This window comes from Mobula birostris, chromosome 10 (assembly GCF_030028105.1).
Source record: "Mobula birostris isolate sMobBir1 chromosome 10, sMobBir1.hap1, whole genome shotgun sequence".
In the NCBI taxonomy this organism is placed as follows: Eukaryota; Metazoa; Chordata; class Chondrichthyes; order Myliobatiformes; family Myliobatidae; genus Mobula; species Mobula birostris.
Genome location: NC_092379.1, coordinates 8348643 through 8366214, shown reverse-complemented (window position 1 = coordinate 8366214; position 17572 = coordinate 8348643).

Here is a 17572-nt window from a genome sequence, read left to right as displayed (position 1 = left end):
CCGAAGTCTTGGAGCATTGCCTTGCTGTTGTAAAAAAAGACATTTAACAAAGTAAAGAAACTTCTTTGGTTGGCCACCAGGAGGCCGTTACATCAGAATGCGTCACCATCTTACCAGAAGTCAAAAACATAATGGGACAGAGTTTATGGGCACTCAAACTTCTGGCTCAAACAGCAGTCAATTCGATTTCACAGAAGGAAAAAAAAAGGAACAAATTTACATTCCAATCTCACTGTACAAAGTCTGAATGAATTGCTTCTGAACAGTCATCCCTGCTGTATATCAGGTGCTCACTGCGTGGAGTCTGCAATTTCCCACGTGACTGTGCAGGTTTTGTTTTGGTGCTTCAATATCTCCCACGCCCCAAAGGCGCAAATTATTTGGTTAATTGGCCTCTGTATATTATCCCTAACATGCAGGCGAGGGGTCAAGCTGAGGAGACTGTAGCAAGATTAAAATGGGACAGAACACAGAACATAGAAATCTACAGCACATTACAGGCCCTTCAGCCCACAATATTGTGCTGACCTTGTAACCTACTATAGAAACTGTCTAGAGTTTCCCTCCCGCATAGCCCTCTATTTTCCTAAGCTCCATCTTCTAAGAGTCTCTTAAAAGTCCCTATTGTATCCAAATTTTAAGATTAAGGTGGTCTGTACAGACTCAGTAGGCAGAGAGGCGATAACTCTCTCCGACCTTTTTCAATTGCTCTTACTGTGTGGTTGAGGCACATAGCAGCCAAGGCCTACTTCAGGGAATCCTACCCTTCTTTATGCCATGGACCGATGCCATTAAGTAAAGGATTTGTGGAGCTCAGGTAGGTCACCTCTGCTTACCAAGAGGCAGAACAGGATGGAATTCAGAATGCTTTCTGCCTGATCCTGCATCTCACAACCTTGTGCAAAATGTTTTACAGCTAAGGCACCAGACAGTGCTGAATGCACTGAAACTAGTGAGCTGGATGTACTGAAGATAATGCAAGCATCAGGTTGCACGAGTTCAGACACTTGCAAGTACCATGCCAGGAGTGGCCCTCTCGACCTCCCAGCTGCTGCCGGGGAAGCAAGACGAGCGAGCGAGCACAGAGATAAAATTAGTTACTTCTGCACAAATAGACTCCAGATACCATCAGATAGAAGCTGCTATCATCTCCCACAGGGCTAAAGAGGCAGGGCGTAGTTTTCACTGGTGTGTTTGAGTAAGTCAGTGCCATGCAGACTAAGTTAAAAGCCACCAAGTTGATTTCCTCTTCTCTGTCGGGTTCCCTCGAGCTGTGTGCAGAAATTTGTTTCAACTGAAAACATTTTGCAAAGGTGGAAACCGCTGTCTCATTAAGGCAGTGGGTTTTAATCCAGTTTGCAAACAGTCTGCTCCATATTTTGATACTCTGGATTTCAGCTACTGAGGATGTGTGTGTGTGTGTGTGTGTGTGTGTGTGTGTGTGTGTGTGTGTGTGTGTGTGTGTGTAAGTGTGTATGTGTACATGTGTTTGCATGTGTATCATTTCACTATTGAGTGTGCTTGCACAGGGAGGAAAATCTCGCGCCTTGTGAAGGAAATAGATCCAATTCTGAAGGACTGGGTCAGAATCATCACGGGCTGTCTTAGATCAATCATCAGATTGTGTTTACCAATCTCCGGACAAATAGTAAGCTGTCAGCAGTTAAGTAGAGAGAAGATGGCAGGTCACAGGTCATTAAAATCTCCAGCACGGTCAAAGGCAAATGTCTCTCTCTCTCTCTCATTATCTCTTTTTCATTCTCTCTCTCTCCCCGCTTCTTCTCCCTCTCCCCCTCTCCCCCTCCCTCTCTCCCTCTGTCCCTCTCTCCCACTCTCCCCTCTGTCTCTCTCTCTCCCCCCTCCCTCTCCCTCACCCTTACCCCCTCCCTCTCTCCCTCTCTTCCTCTCACCCCTCTCTCTCCTCTCTTTAAACCCTCCCCCACACCTCTCGCAATCCTGCCGGAAGAGATCCCAAGGCTCCAGAAATGTGAAACCCGGCCTCCTGCACCAATTCCTCAGCCATGCATCCAGATCATCCTATTCTTACCCTCACTGCCACGTGTCACGGGCGGAAGTCGAGAGAATATTACCCCAGAGCACCTGCTCTCAACTTTCTCCTGACTCCATGTATTTTTTCTTCCTTTTCCTAGCTATGTCATTGGTACCAATATGTACCACGGCTTCTGGCTGTTCATCCCTTCCCCCTTTAGAATGCCATGATGTCTTGCAACAAGTGGTTTGCATGAAACCACTTCCAATTTGAGCTGCTGTTGGTAGACTAAGCCAAACTGTGCTGCGGCAGAAAAAAACAGGGTATATGCAAACTTTATTAGGAACACCAGTTCTGTGAGCAAAAACACCTTGTTAATGAGAGATGTCAGAGGAGAATGGGCATAAGAACGTAAGAAACAGGAGCAGACGTCGGCCAACTGGCCCGTCAAGGCTGCTCCGCCATTCAGTAAGATCATGGCTGATCTGGCTGTGGTCTCATTTCCACCTACCCACCTTTTCCCCTTAACCCCTGGACAAACTGGTTTAAACTGACAGGAAGGTGACAGTAACCCAAATAATCAAACATTACAACAGTAGTTTGTAGAAGAGCATCTCTGAATGCACAACATGTCAAACATGATCAGAATCTGGTTTAAGATCAGCAGTATATATCAGTGGAGCTTGATGCTTTTTTTGCGACAAGAGTACAATGTAATACATAATATGTAATTCATAGCATTCATTTCAAGATGTTGAAATCGTGGGGGCCCTGGCAGAAATATTTAAAATGTCGCTGTCTACGGGTGAGGTGCCGGAGGATTGGAGAGTGGCTCATGTTTTTCCGTTGTTTAAAAAATGATCGAAAAGTAATCCGGGAAATGTAGGCCGGTGAGTTTAACGTTGGTAGTGGGTAGGTTATTGGAGGGAGTACTAAGAGACAGAATCTACAAGCATTTGGATAGACAGGGACTTATTAGGGAGAGTCAACATGGCTTTGTGTGTGGTAGGTCATGTTTGATCAATCTATTGGAGTTTTTCGAGGAGGTTACCAGGAAAGTGGATGAAGGGAAGGCAGTGGATATTGTCTACATGGATTTCAGTAAGTCCTTTGACAAGGTCCCGCATGGGAGGTTAGTTAGGAAAATTCAGTCGCTAGGTATACATGGAGAGGTGGTAAATTGAATTAGACATTGGCTCAATGGAAGAAGCCAAAGAGTGGTGGTAGAGAATTGCTTCTCTGAGTGGAGGCCTGTGACTAGTGGTGTGCCACAGGGATCAGTGCTGGGTCCATTGTTATTTGTCATCTATATCAATGATCTGGATGATAATGTGGTAAATTGGATCAGCAAATTTGTTGATGATACAAAGATTGGAGGTGTAGTAGACAGTGAGGAAGGTTTTCAGAGCCTGCAGAGGGACTTGGACCAGCTGGAAAAATGGGCTGAAAAATGGCAGATGGAGTTTAATACAGACAAGTGTGAGGTATTGCACGTTGGAAGGACAAACCAAGGTAGAACATACAGGGTTAATGGTAAGGCACTGAGGAGTGCAGTAGAACAGAGGGATCTGGGAATACAGATACAAAATTCCCTAAAAGTGGTGTCACAAGTAGATAGGGTCGTAAAGAGAGCTTTTGGTACATTGGCCTTTATTAATCAAAGTATTGAGTATAAGAGCTGGAATGTTATGATGAGGTTGTATAAGGCATTGGTGAGGCCGAATCTGGAGTATTGTGTTCAGTTTTGGTCACCAAATTACAGGAAGGATATAAATAAGGTTGAAAGAGTGCAGAGAAGGTTTACAAGGATGTTGCCAGGACTTGAGAAACTCAGTTACAGAGAAAGGTTGAATAGGTTAGGACTTTATTCCCTGGAGCGTAGAAGAATGAGGGGAGATTTGATAAAGGTGTATAAAATTATGATGGGTATAGATCGAGTGAATGCAAGCAGGCTTTTTCCACTGAGGCAAGGGGAGAAAAAAACCAGAGGACATGGGTTAAGGGTGAGGGGGGAAAAGTTTAAAGGAAACATTAGAGGGGGCTTCTTCACACAGAGAGTGGTGGGAGTATGGAATGAGCTGCCAGATGAGGTGGTAAATGTGGGTTCTTTTTTAACATTTAAGAATAAATTGGACAGATACATGGATGAGGGGTGTATGGAGGGATATGGTCCATGCGCAGGTCAATGGGACTAGGCAGAAAATGGTTCGGCACAGCCAAGAAGGGCCAAAAGGCCTGTTTCTGTACTGTAGTTTCTATGGTTTCTATGACTACAATATAAAAGCAAGAAAAGATGTTGAGGCTTTATAAAACACTGGTGAGGCCTCACTGAGAATTGTGAGCAGCTTTGGTCTCCTTCTCTAAGAAAGGATGTGCTAACATTGGAGAGGGTTCAAAAGAGCCTCACGAAAATGGTTCCGGATTTACATTATAAAGGCCATTTGATGGCTCTGGACTTCTATTCACTGGAATTCAGAAGAATGAGGAGTGACCTCATCGATAGTTATCAAATGTTGAAGGGCCTTGTTAGAATGGACGTGTTTCCTATGGTGGGAGAGTCTAAGACCAGAGGACACAGCCTCAGAATAGAAGGGCATCCTTTTCAAACGGAGATGAGGAGGGATTTCTTTAGCCTGAGAGTGGTGAATTTGTGGAATACATTGCCGCAGGTGGCTGTGGGAGGACAGGTCATTGGGTATATTTAAGGTAGAGGTTGATGGATTCTTGATTGGTCAGGGTGTGAAGGAATACAGGGAGAAGGCAGGAGATTGGGGCTGAGAGGGAAATTGATCAGCCATTTGATGAAATGGTGGAGTAGACTCGATCGGCCAAATGGCCCAATTGTTTTCCTATATCCTATGGTCTTGTGATCTTTTAACAATTAAGAAAAACTTTGAAATGGATGGGCTACAGTAGTAGAAGATCATGAACATACACTGAATGGCCAGTTTATTAGTTACAGGATGTACCTAATAAAGTGGCCAGTGAGTGCAGAGGAGAAAAAGGCACATTTGGCAGAGGAGTTAACATCCATATAAATGGATTGAGTAACATACCATTTCAGCATTATGCCCATGAGTCAATGGAAAGAAACAGAAAGACTGAATGCCAATAAATGAATCATTGAAATAAAAAAGAATTATAATTTTGTACACTCCCAATGGCGTGTAGACGAGGCCAACTAAAGTCATGGGAACACCAAAACTCAAGAAAGCTAAGAAACTTTTGTGGAAATATAGTCAAAACTTTGAGATACCTTATGTATTTAATCTTGCAATGTGACAAAATGGAACCTGTATAATCCCAGGGTGCTTTGCTATAAGCTAACTGTGTCCATGGCAGGAGGCATGCAATGGCCTGATCATTGTTTGTTGTGTAACTAAGGAGAGATTGATACACTGTGTGGCCCTGAGTACTGCAGCTGCTAAGTGGAGGTCAAAGAACAGCCGAAGAATAGGCTGAAAACTTCTGTAAAAAAATAAACTTTATAAGCTGTAAATCAGAAGCTGCCTGCTATCTATTGAGGAGTGGAGGTGCTTCTCCTCTCAAGCAATAAACAATAAACAGATCCACCATGTGTTTTTTTCTTTTTCTTTGTTGTAAGACGTAAAGAAAGGTACATTACACTTTATAGGGTCAATACATTAGTTTGTCGAGGATCATCACCTTTTTTATGGTGGAGAGGTTTTTGAGTTCCTGAAATCCCAAGAGAGAAGCCGTCTAGAGATTAGCCATCTGGCGCTTATCTCCTCGAGGTGTCACTCATGGTGGTAACGACAAGGGGGAGATTCCAGGCAAAGTGTGATCCAACCAAAAGCTCAACTTCAATGGTGGAGCTGCTGGAAGTTGATGACACACCACAATGGCTACGAAGGCAAAGAATGGCCCCAGGTCACCTTGCATTCCGATCCCAATCTGTCAAGGACCATGTGATGGCTGCCCATGTATCAGCTTCCCCACATTAAATAAAGTCACACACGGGCATTCTCCATTAAGGTAATCCTCGCTACCAGTATATATAGATCTCGGGATGGTCTCCTTAGCCACCTGAGGACTCACCAATAGCCAACCTCTTAGGAGAACATCACACTCGGCTCGAGTGGGCATACTACTACAATAGTTACTCCTTGGTTCATATGTTCAAACTTTGGTGAAACTTTGAGAGCTGCTGAAAGAAGAAGCTAAATAGCAATAGCCACAAAATCCAGAAAACAATCTTCAGCAAATGGAGAGTGTAGACATGAGCCGGCCACGCTATATGAAGGTTGGGGTTGAAAAGCTGCCATTTTATGGTCAGGTGGAGGTGCGTGAGAATGACCTCGGAAGTGAAAAGATTGACATATGAGGAGCTTTCAGTGGCTCTAGGGCTTTACTCACTGGAGTTTATAAGAAGGTGGGAGAGGTCTCTCAGAAACCTTTTGAACATTGAAAGACCTAGATAGAGTTGAACTCCACCATGGATGGTCCCAAGCCCGGCCACGAAAGGAAGGGTGCATGGGGCTAAGCAAACTCATCCTGTAAAGAACCTGTACTACAGAAACAGCAACAGAACCTTCAAAGGCCTCACCCCTGGGAGAGGAAGGATCTTCAAAGATGGGGGCAACTTGAAGAATTAACCCAGGACAGGGGACTTTGGTGAGCTCCTCCTGGCAGCCAATGCTCCAGTGGGGGGTGATGGCTTAAACAAGAAAGTAGATCGAGAGAACATAGACAGGATGTTTCTTATAGTTGGGGCGACTAGGACCAGAGGACATAGCCTCAGAGTAGAAGGATGTCCCTTCAGACAGGTTGTTCCAACCTTCTTTAAGCCATAGACCAATACTATTAATCAAGGTGTTCATGGACTCCAGGTTGGAAAATCCCGCTTTAAACAGAGATGCGGAGGAATTCCCTTAATGAGAGGCTGGTGGATCTGTCAAATACATTGCCACAGATGGCTGTGGAGACCAAGTCATTGGGTATACTTAATACAGAAGTTGATAGGTTCTTCATTCATAAAGGAGTCTAAGCTTATGGAGAGAAGATAGGAGAATGCAGTTGAGAGGGATAATACATCTGCTATGATTGAATGGCAGGGGAGACTTGAAGGGCTGAATGGCCTAATTCTGCTCCTAAAATGTTGCATGGTCTTATGGTCTTCTTTTAAAGGTCGATGCTTCAATAAATGGCATGAGATAATGTTGCAGCCCTGGTTAGACTGCACTTGGAAAATTGTGTTCAATTCTGGTTCCCTCATCAAAGGAAGGATGTGGAAGCTTTAGAGACGGTGCCGAGGAGATTTACCAGGATGCTGCCTGGATTAGAGAGCATGTCTTAAAAGCTGAGTGAGTCAGGGCTTTTCTCTTTGGATGAGAAAAGTGGTTAGATGTATACAAGACGATAAGACCTCCAAGGGGACCACAACTTTGTCGTTGGCATTTGGAGGTTTGCGTACCTTAAAGACCTGGAGAGTTATGTTGGCTGGAGTCCGGGCTTCATCCTTTGGCTCTTGGTAGGGTCACCCATGCCAAACAGGTCGAAAGGTAAAAGTGGTCAACGGGTCCTCCAGGTTCGGGGGTTCAGCCCAGGGCTAACAACCCTGACTGGTCAAACAAAATTGTTGCAGAAACAGCAATGAAAAATCCTTCTACTGTACATCTGATTGCTATAGTATTCCAGAATCTCCGCCCAGGAACTTGGACAACTGACAGTAGTGAAAACTGAAATGCAGCTACTGACATGATAAAGGAAGCCCGGAGCACTACCAGAGATGGAGGACCTTCATTGTTGCCCTGAACGCCAGCGGCGTAACAGGCAGTAAGTAAGATGATAAGAGGCATTGATCGAGTGGATAGCCAGAGGCTTTCTCTGAGGGTGGAAATGGCTAAAATGAGGGGGAGGGCGTAATTTTAAGGTGATTGGAGGAAAGTACAGGGAGGATGTCAGAGGCAGCTTTTTCATGCAGGGAGTTGTGGATGTGTGGAACACCCTTCTGGGGTGATGGTAGAGGCAGATATATTAGGGGCATTTAAGAAACTCTTAGACAGCCACACGGATGATCGGAAAATGGAGAGTTCTGTAGGAGGGATAGGTTAGACTGATTTAAGATTAGATTAAAAATTAGCCACGACATCTTGGGCTGAAAGATCTGTGGTGAGAGGTGATACTCCATATTTAAAATGTCTGGTAGAGGTTCTGGTACAAGGTGACACGGCAATAACGTTTGCAACTAAAATAGAAACAAGATCCGATGAAGTAGAGAACTACACCGGACAACAATTTTTTTCAAAATTGTTGCTTCCTCAGAAGTTTTTTTTGTTTATGATAGGCTGCTTGAAACTGAACACAAACATAATTTTAGACTATTTGTAACACATAGGAATTCGGAGAAACAAGAAATAGACTTTTATTGAATATAATGTATTTAATTGCCTGATGGTGCTGATGTTTTGCAATAATTCAACTAAGCTAAAAATATTTTGTTGATGGTTTGCATTTGGACTCGTTGTCTGAGGCTTCTTGTTAAAGTGTCCAATAATAATCAGCCAGCATTGATGCATTCCAGTTGCCCTGATATCGTTTCTCCATGACCGCAATGTCCTGGTGAAACCTTTCACCATGCTCGTCACTGATAGTGCCAAGATTTGCAGGGAAGAAGTCTAAATGGCAATGCAGAAAATGAATCTTTAGTGACATGTTGCACTTCATGGTTTTGTATGCTTGAAGCATGTCGTCAACCAGTAGCTTGGTGATCTGCAGTTGCCAAGAAAGTTTTCAACAACACCCTCGAATGCATTCCATGCGATTTTCTTCAGTCCCGCTAGAAGCTCTTCGAATTGCCTGTCATTGATGACCTGTTTGATTTGTGGATCAACAAAAATACTTACCTTAAACTTGACATCAGTTATTCTGACAAATTATGAATTGAAATAAAAATTATAGGCAATTAAAACACAGTAAATTACCCAAACAGACTTACAGGTGAAGTGTTGCTTCACATGGAAGTCTCATCTACGACCCCTACCCCAAACCTCCGCGCCCAGCACTAGAACAAGCGTAATCTCCTATTGGCTACCCATTTTAATTCCACTTCCCATTCTCATTCCGATATGTCCTTCCATAGCCTCATCTACTGTTGTGATGAAGCCACACTTAGGTTGGAGGAACGTAGAATATAGAACATAGTACAGGCCCTTCGGCCCACAGTGTTGTGCCGACCCTCAAACCCTGCCTCCCATATAAGCCCCCACCTTAATTTCCTCCATGTACCTGTCTAGTACTCTCTGAAACTTCACTAGTGAATCTGCCTCCACCACTGACTCAGGCATTGCATTCCAGGCACCAACCGCTCTCTGAGTAAAAAACCTTCCTCTAATATCCCCCTTGAACTTTCCAGCCTTTACCTTAAAGCCATGTCCTCTTGTATTGAGCAGTGGTGCCCTGGGGAAGAGGCGCTGGCTATCCACTCTATCTATTCCTCTTATTATCTTGTATACCTCTATCATGTCTCCTCTCATCCTCCTTCACTCCAAAGAGTAAAGCCTTTTATCGCTTAATCGCTGATCATAATGCATACTTTCTAAACCAGGCAGCATCCTGGTAAATCTCCTCTGTACCCTTTCCAATGCTTCCACATCCTTCCTATAGTTCCTATAGGAACAACACCTTATAGTCCGTTTGTGTAGCTTCCAACCTGATGACATGAACATCGATTTCTCGAACTTCAAGTAATGCCCCCCAACACCCCTCCTCCAATATTTCCCAACCCCTTTTCCCTCTATCAATTTATCTCCTTGCCCGTCTATCGCCTCCCTCTGGTGCTCCCCCCTCCCATTTTCATTCTTCCATGGCTTTCACTAATCAACTTGCCAGCTCTTCACTTCATCCCTCCCCCTCCAGGTTTCACCTTGTGTTTCTCTCTCCCCGCCCCCCCCCCCCCCCCCACATTTTAAACCTACTACTCAGCATTTTTTCTCCAGTTCTGACGAAGGGTTTCGGCCCGAAACGTTGACTGCACTTTTTTTCCATTGATGCTGCCAGGCCTGCTGGGTTCCTCCTGCATTTTGCGTGTGTACTTGTCCTACAGTGGAGATGCATTGGGGATGTCAGTGCTTTGGACAACAATGATGAAGGAAGAGTGATACATTTGAAAATTCAAAATTGCTTATTGCCAATCTTCTATCTATGTTCCTGTAACGCCCTGGGCTCTTATCCTGTTTAGCAACTGCATCTTGTTTAGGAGGAGGAAGTGCTGTGTCTGCTAAAGAACATCAAGGTAGATAAATCTTCAGGCCGTATATTCTAAGTTAAAGATTGCAATAACTTAGACCCTAAAATAATTCCACATGATAGTGTTGGGAGGGAAAGGTGGCTGTGTTGCCCAACATCTGCAGGTGGGACCAATTTGTTTGGTGATACAGTAAGCCAGTTTAGCAGATTTCCACCACTCCAATTTCAGATTCCATTATTCCCTCACCAGGAACTTCTGGTGAGCTGGGGCGGAGAGCTCGGGGTGGGATGAGGGAAGGTAGTCATGGAGAAAAGAAGGGAAGATCATTTCCCCTCAGTTGACGAGGACAAGTTATGAGTTATGAAGTTATGACGCTTCATGAGCGTCGAGAGCCAACTGAGGATTTGTCAATGACATCATAATCACTGGTCTTTCATTCACAAATTCTTTAACCGAAAAACAAAATAGATGGTGAGATGAAAGTGTGGATCAAAGATAGATCTTGGCATGAAGTTAGAGATTTTACAAATGTTTATAAATCCCAAGATTATATTTTCTTGTCTTTTTGACAGAAGGTGAGAGTGTGTGCTTGAAGAGCCCTTTAACTGATTAGATCACATAAAGCATCCCACTCTCTTTCATGCCAGAAATAAAGATTGTAGATTGGCTTGTCAAAGGCAGGCTTGGATTCCAATAATAACAGTATCCGGTTTCAGAGATTGATTAGTGGCCAGTATTAGGACATTTCTTCTTGCTACTAAATAACTACTGGACATTGGAACAGATTTTAAATGAAAACTATGCCACACAATAGGGAGGTTTCTCAGCTCTTAATGCCTTGGTGGGCTCTTTGAAATAACATAGTTACTTCCTCTACCTAATAAAGTGGCCACTGGGTGTATATTCATGGCTTCCTGCTGCTGTAGCCCATCCATTTCAAAGTTCAACTTGTTACATGTTCAGAGATGTTCACCGCACTGTTGTGAAGTTTGATCACAGAAATGCAATTTAATACAGAATTAATGAGTACTTACAGATAGTGGCCATTTGGTGCTCTTCAACCTGATGGCATGAATATCGATTTCTCCTTCCTATGAACAAATTCCACCCCCTTCCTTTTACTTCTTCTCCCCTACCCTTCACCTTCTCCTGAGTCCTCCTTCTTCCCTTTCTCCTATGGTCCATTTCCCTCTCCTATCAGCTTCCTTCTTCTCCAGCCCTGGACCTCTCCCACCCACCTGTCTTCATCTCTCACCTTCCAGCTAGCCTCTTTCCCCCTCCCACCACCTTTTTATTCTGGCATCTGAAGAAGGGTCTCAGCCCAAAACATCGATTGCTTATTTCATTTCCATAGATGCTGCCTGACCTGCTGAGTGCCTCCAGCACTTTGCTTTGGATTTCCAGCACCTGTAGACTTCCTTGTGTATATCATTTGGTAAGCTGTTTGTGTTGTATATATCCTATATTGTGTATATAGGTGAGATGCTTTCTATATTGAGTTGGAATTTGTAGCTAAGCAGCCAGGAGTGTTGCATATTTACTATTTCACTAATATTTGAGTAATATTCTAAATATATTGTTTGATTAAGCATTGTTGTTGATTGCATAATGCATTGTGGGTTATCTGTAAAAGTACGTAAATGGCATACGTCATCACAACACCACGTCATATGTGTGCGTCTCACTTAAAGTACAAACTAAGACCCGCTCTCCTGGACTCGCTTATTTTTCTTGCAATTAGTTTTTAAGTTGTAGAGTTGCCAAATATAATAGTCTGTGTTCAAATCCCTTACTTTCAGGATCAATAACCATTCACATTATAAGATTCAAGATTGTTTAATGTCATTTCCCATTTCCAGTACACAAATGTAAAGGAGAATGAAATAATTGTTACTTTGGCTTCAATGCTGCACAAAAAAACACAACAAGATAAAGAACACAATAAATATAAATACATAAGTTAGCTTATACACATAGATTGATTGTATGTCCATACAGTGATACAAGGCACTGGAGCTTCTAAATATGAGGTAACTGACAGGAAATGATAAAGTAGTGGCGTTTGGGGGTGTGGAGTTGTGAGTTCATGGGTGGAAGTGTTGATCAGCCTTACTGCTTGAGGAAAGTAACTTTTTTTGAGTCTGGTGGTCCTGGCTTGGATGCTACGTAGCCTCCTCCCTGATGAGAGTGCGACAAACAGTCCATGAGCGGAGTGGGTGGGACCTTCCATGATGTTGCTGGCCCTGAGAATCAGGATCAGGTTTATATAATAAAACATAATAATAAATAAACAAGTAAATCAATTACGTATATTGAATAAATGTTTAAAAATGTACAAAAACAGAAGAACTGTATATTAGGAGGTCCTTAATAATGGACGCTGCCTTTCTGAGATACTGCTCCCTAGCGATGTCTTGGGTACTTTGTAGGCTAGTGCCCAAGATGGAGCTGACTAGATTTACAACCTTCTGCAGCTTCTTCCAGCACCTTTCTGTATACATGCCTTTGATGGCAGGTAGGCTGGTGAAGCACTGGGCAGCTTTGACTACCCATTGTGGAGCCTTCCCATCTGCCACAGTTCTGTTTCCGTATCGCTCAGTGATGCAACTTCTTAGGACATCTGTAGAATGAGATGAATATAGATGTGCATAATCTTCAGTCCCCTGAAAAAGTAGAGACATTGGTGAGCTTTCCTCATTGTGTAGAACGTGTTCTGGCACCCTGAGAGATTGTGTAAGATGTACACTTCCAGGAGTTCGAAACTGCTTGCAGTTTCCATTGCTTTGCCCTGATGTAAACAGTGTGGTGGGAGATCTCCTGCAGTCGATAACCATCAGATGTTAAATGTCAACTCAAGTTAGTAAAGTAATTACCCCCTTATTGTTGTGTGCCTTGCAACCTTTGGTTACATCTTTATTTTGTCGCCGTATACCAACTGGTTCCAGTCCCAAGCTGTGCAATGGGAAGGTTTATTCATTATGTGCCGCATCGTATGACGTGGGCGATCTTGGTCTTTCCATGACCATGATTGTTCTTGAAGAATTCTTCTACAGAAATGGTTTGCCATTGCCTTCTTCTGGGCAGTGTCTTTACAAGACCAGTGACCCCAGCCATTGTCAATTCTCTTCAGAGTTTGTCTGCCTGGCGTCAGTGGTCGCACAACCAGGACTTGTGATCTGCATCAGCTACTCATAAGACCATCCACCACCCGCTCCCATGGCTTCACATGACCCTGATCGGGGGCTAAGCAGGTGCTACATCTTGTCCAAGGTGACCTGTAGGCTAGCGGAGGGAAGGAACACCTTACACCTCCTTTGGCAGGGTTGTATCTCCACATCGCCAGCCAAAATTGAAGGTATGCTCTTCAAAGATCTTTCTTCATTAGCCTTTCTTGCCAGGGCTGACTCCACATTTTCTGCAAACTATCCTTGCTTGGACACGACCTTAACCCTTGCCATGCCATTCTGTGACCCTTCTTCAAATGAACGCACCTTGACAATGTCTACCTTGACACCATTAGGACATTTCCTGGCTTCCCCCAGAATCTGCTGAGATGCCCACTCTGTGTCCTCTGACTGCATTTCTCTTCCTGGGTCTCTTTACCTGGGGAGCATTGAGACGAGCAGCAGCAGACAGGCGTTCATTATTCGTGTTTCTTGATAAGATACCAGAAGGGGAATAGTTCGGTCTCATGGTTTGCCCATCAGGATGAAAAGATAGTAAGTCATAAGATGAGACCATAAGACCATAAGACATTATGGTGGTCATTGGTGTGGCTGAATCTGGAGTATTGTGTGCTGTGCTGGTCACCTACCTGGGGGAAAGATATCAATGAGATTGAAAGAGTGCCCGGATTTAAATGGGTTTCAACATCACACTGTGACTAATGTAGTTTATATAAAGTAGCTAGAGCCCCAGAGTCATACAGCACTATAGCACAGAAACAAGCCCTTTGGCCCATTCAGTCCCTGCCAAGCCCCTGGACCTGAACTCTCCATACCACTCCCATCCAAGTACTTATCGAAACTTCCAATAGAGCACTATTGTTACCTAATTTGATCAGTCATCTTATAATAAATTCATATTATCGAAACGTTTTTCGGCAAACTATTTCTGCTTGCTGAATATGCAAAAACTAAAACTAAACGTGTTCACCAGACCTTACTTCTTCCCTTCATCCCTGACTCCCTTAAAAGTCAAGCGCTCTGTCTGTCCAGACTTGAGTATACACAAAGGTCTCCTTTCTCACCACTTTGTGGTGTGGGGGATTCCAACAATTCTGGACCTGTTTGGAGCACAAGGTTTGCGTCTCTCCATCTGAAGGTCAATGTGAAACTGAAATGAGTTACTTCTGAAGTGAAAAGCCATCTTATGAACAGTGGCATGGCTAGTAGAGCCGCTGACCCTCAGTGCCAAAGTTAAGACTCTGGATCTTCTCTCTTGTGACCACAGGGAGAACTGGAGAATTCTGGGTAACCTGGCTCCCCTCTACATCCCAAACACATGTTCAAAGTTCAAAGGTCAAAGTAAATTTTATTATGAAAGTACATATATACAACCCTGACAATAATTTTTCTTCGGGCATACTCAGCAAATCTATGGAATAGTAACTGTAAACAGGATCAATGAAAGACCAACCAGAGTGCAGAAGACAACAAACTGTGCAATTGCAAACAGAAAGAAGTAGCAATAAATAATGAGAGCATGAGATAATGAGATAAAAAAAAGTCCTTAAAGCGAAACCATTAGATGATTCAAGTGAGTGTAGTTATCCCCTTTTGTTCAAGAACCTTATGGTTGTTCTTGAACCTGGTGGTGTGATTTGTGAGGCTCTTGTACCTTCTACCTGATGGCAACAGGGAGAAGAGAGCATGGCCTGGGTGGTGGGGATCCCAAATGGTGGATGCTGCTTTCCTACGACAGTGTTTCGTCTGAGTTGGTAGTCTAATTGTGCACTGTAACTTGCTGATAGAGATTAGCTGAGGTGCAGAATTGGGGAGAATTGATGAGAGTGTCACCTTCCTACAGGACAGATATCATTAAGACTGAGAGCGCACAGAGGAAAATTTACAAGGATGTTGCCTGAGTTAAAGGAAAAGATTGAATAAGGTTGGACCTAATTCTCTGGAGTATAGGAAAATGAGGTGAGATTGGTAGAGATATATAAAATTGTGAGGGGTATAGATAGGCAGACTTTTTCCACTGAGGCTGGGTGAAAGGTGAAAAGTTTAAGAGGAACTTCACTCAGAAGCTAGTGAGAGGGTGGAAGAGCGACTCGCTGAACTGGTGACTTTTTAAGAAACGTTTGGAAATGTATATGGATAGGAGGGGTGTGGGTCGATGGGACTAAGCAATTAATAGTCCCACATTGACTAGAATAGCTGCAAGGCCTGCTCATGTGCTGTAACTGCTTATGATCTGCATTGAGGAAAAAATATAGCACCAATGTGTGGTTGTGTCAGTACCTCCAGTTGAACTCTGTCTTTTTCGTGTGTTTCCCCCTAGCTGTCAGTCTGCGGTTTTGTATTGCCATGTGCTCCTGTCCCCGCTCCTGCTCTACTCCGGCCCCCTGTATTTACTGAGTACTCCGTCTCTCAAGCAACACACATCAAAGTTGCTGGTGAACGCAGCAGGCCAGGTAGCATCTCTAGGAAGAGGTACAGTCGACGTTTCGGGCTGAGACCCTTCGTCAGGACTAACTGAAGGAAGAGCTAGTAAGAGATTTGAAAGTGGAAGGGGAGGGGGAGATCCAAAATGATAGGAGAAGACAGGAGGGGGAGGGATGGAGCCAAGAGCTGGACAGGTGATTGGCAAAAGGGATACGAGAGGATCATGGGACAGGAGGCCCAGGGAGAAGGAAAAGGGGTGGGGAGGGAGGGAACCCAGAGGATGGGCAAGGGGTATAGTCAGAGGGACAGAGGGAGAAAAAAGAGAGAGAGAATGTGTGTATATAAATAAATAATGGATGGGGTACGAGGGGGAGGTGGGGCATTAGTGGAAGTTAGAGAAGTCAATGTTCATGCCATCAGGTTGGAGGCTACCCAGACGGAATATAAGGTGTTGTTCCTCCAACCTGAGTGTGGATTCATCTTTACAGTAGAGGAGGCCATGGATAGACATATCAGAATGGGAATGGGATGTGGAATTAAAATGTGTGGCCACTGGGAGATCCTGCTTTCTCTGGCGGACAGAGCGTAGGTGTTCAGCGAAACAATCTCCCAGTCTGCGTCGGGTCTCGCCAATATATAAAAGGCCACATCGGGAGCACCGGACGCAGTATATCACCCCAGCCGACTCACAGGTGAAGTGTCGCCTCACCTGGGAGGACCTTGATGTGTGTTGCTTGAATTTCTAGCATCTGCAGAATTCCTCGTGACTCCGTCTCTCACCTGTTTCTCATTATTACCTGTTTTGCTGCCAGCAGTGTCTCATTGTGTTCCACCTATCATCTGCCTCTCTATTTATTGCTCAAGTATTTTAGTCCTGTGTTTTCAGCTGTTTGTGGCCAGATTGTGCCAATGAATTTTCCTGAGCCTTTCCAGCATTTGTATCTGTACTCTGTCCGTCTGAGTATCGACTCTGCCTGTTTCCCAATTCTGATTTTTGGATTTCTCTGGATGTTTTGATCTCTGCCTGAAATTTGACGCTGACTTTGTTTGCACCCCGGGATTTGTTACTCAATTAATATCACTGTGTGCACAGTACTGGGTCTGCGATTGGATCCCTGCTCCAGCGCCTTGACAGGTTGAAGATCAACATGTGAGCTGAAGGGGATGCTTTGATGCTCCATCTCTTCATGTCAGTAAAATCCCACAAATTACAATTCGTTAACCACGTTAGCCAAAGTAAATTTATTAGCAAAGTAGGAATGTATCACCATAATCACTATGCTCACATTTAATATCTTGCAGGTATTTACAGGAAAATAAAGAAATATCACAGAGTTTATGAACAACTATACATAAGTAAAGGTTGACAACAAAAAAGAACTAATTGTGCAAAAGGAAAAATAAATAAACAAGAAGATAAATAAACAAATAAATAAACAAACATTGCAGTACAGTGTCATGCATACGGTGCTGTGAAAAAGTCTTAGGGACATATATATATAGACTACTGAATGGATCCTGACCTGGATCTGGGCCATACTCTGCAAATATCCGGACTTGCCTCTCGGTTTTTTTGCACTACCTTACTTTCCATTTTTCTATTTTCTATTTATGATTTATAATTTAAATTTTTAATATTTACTATCGATTTGTAATCCAGAGAGCGGGAAGCGCAGAATCAAATATCGCTGTGATGATTGTACGTTCTAGTATCAGTTGTTTGGCGACAATAAAGTATAAAACATAAGTATAAAGTATATAGTT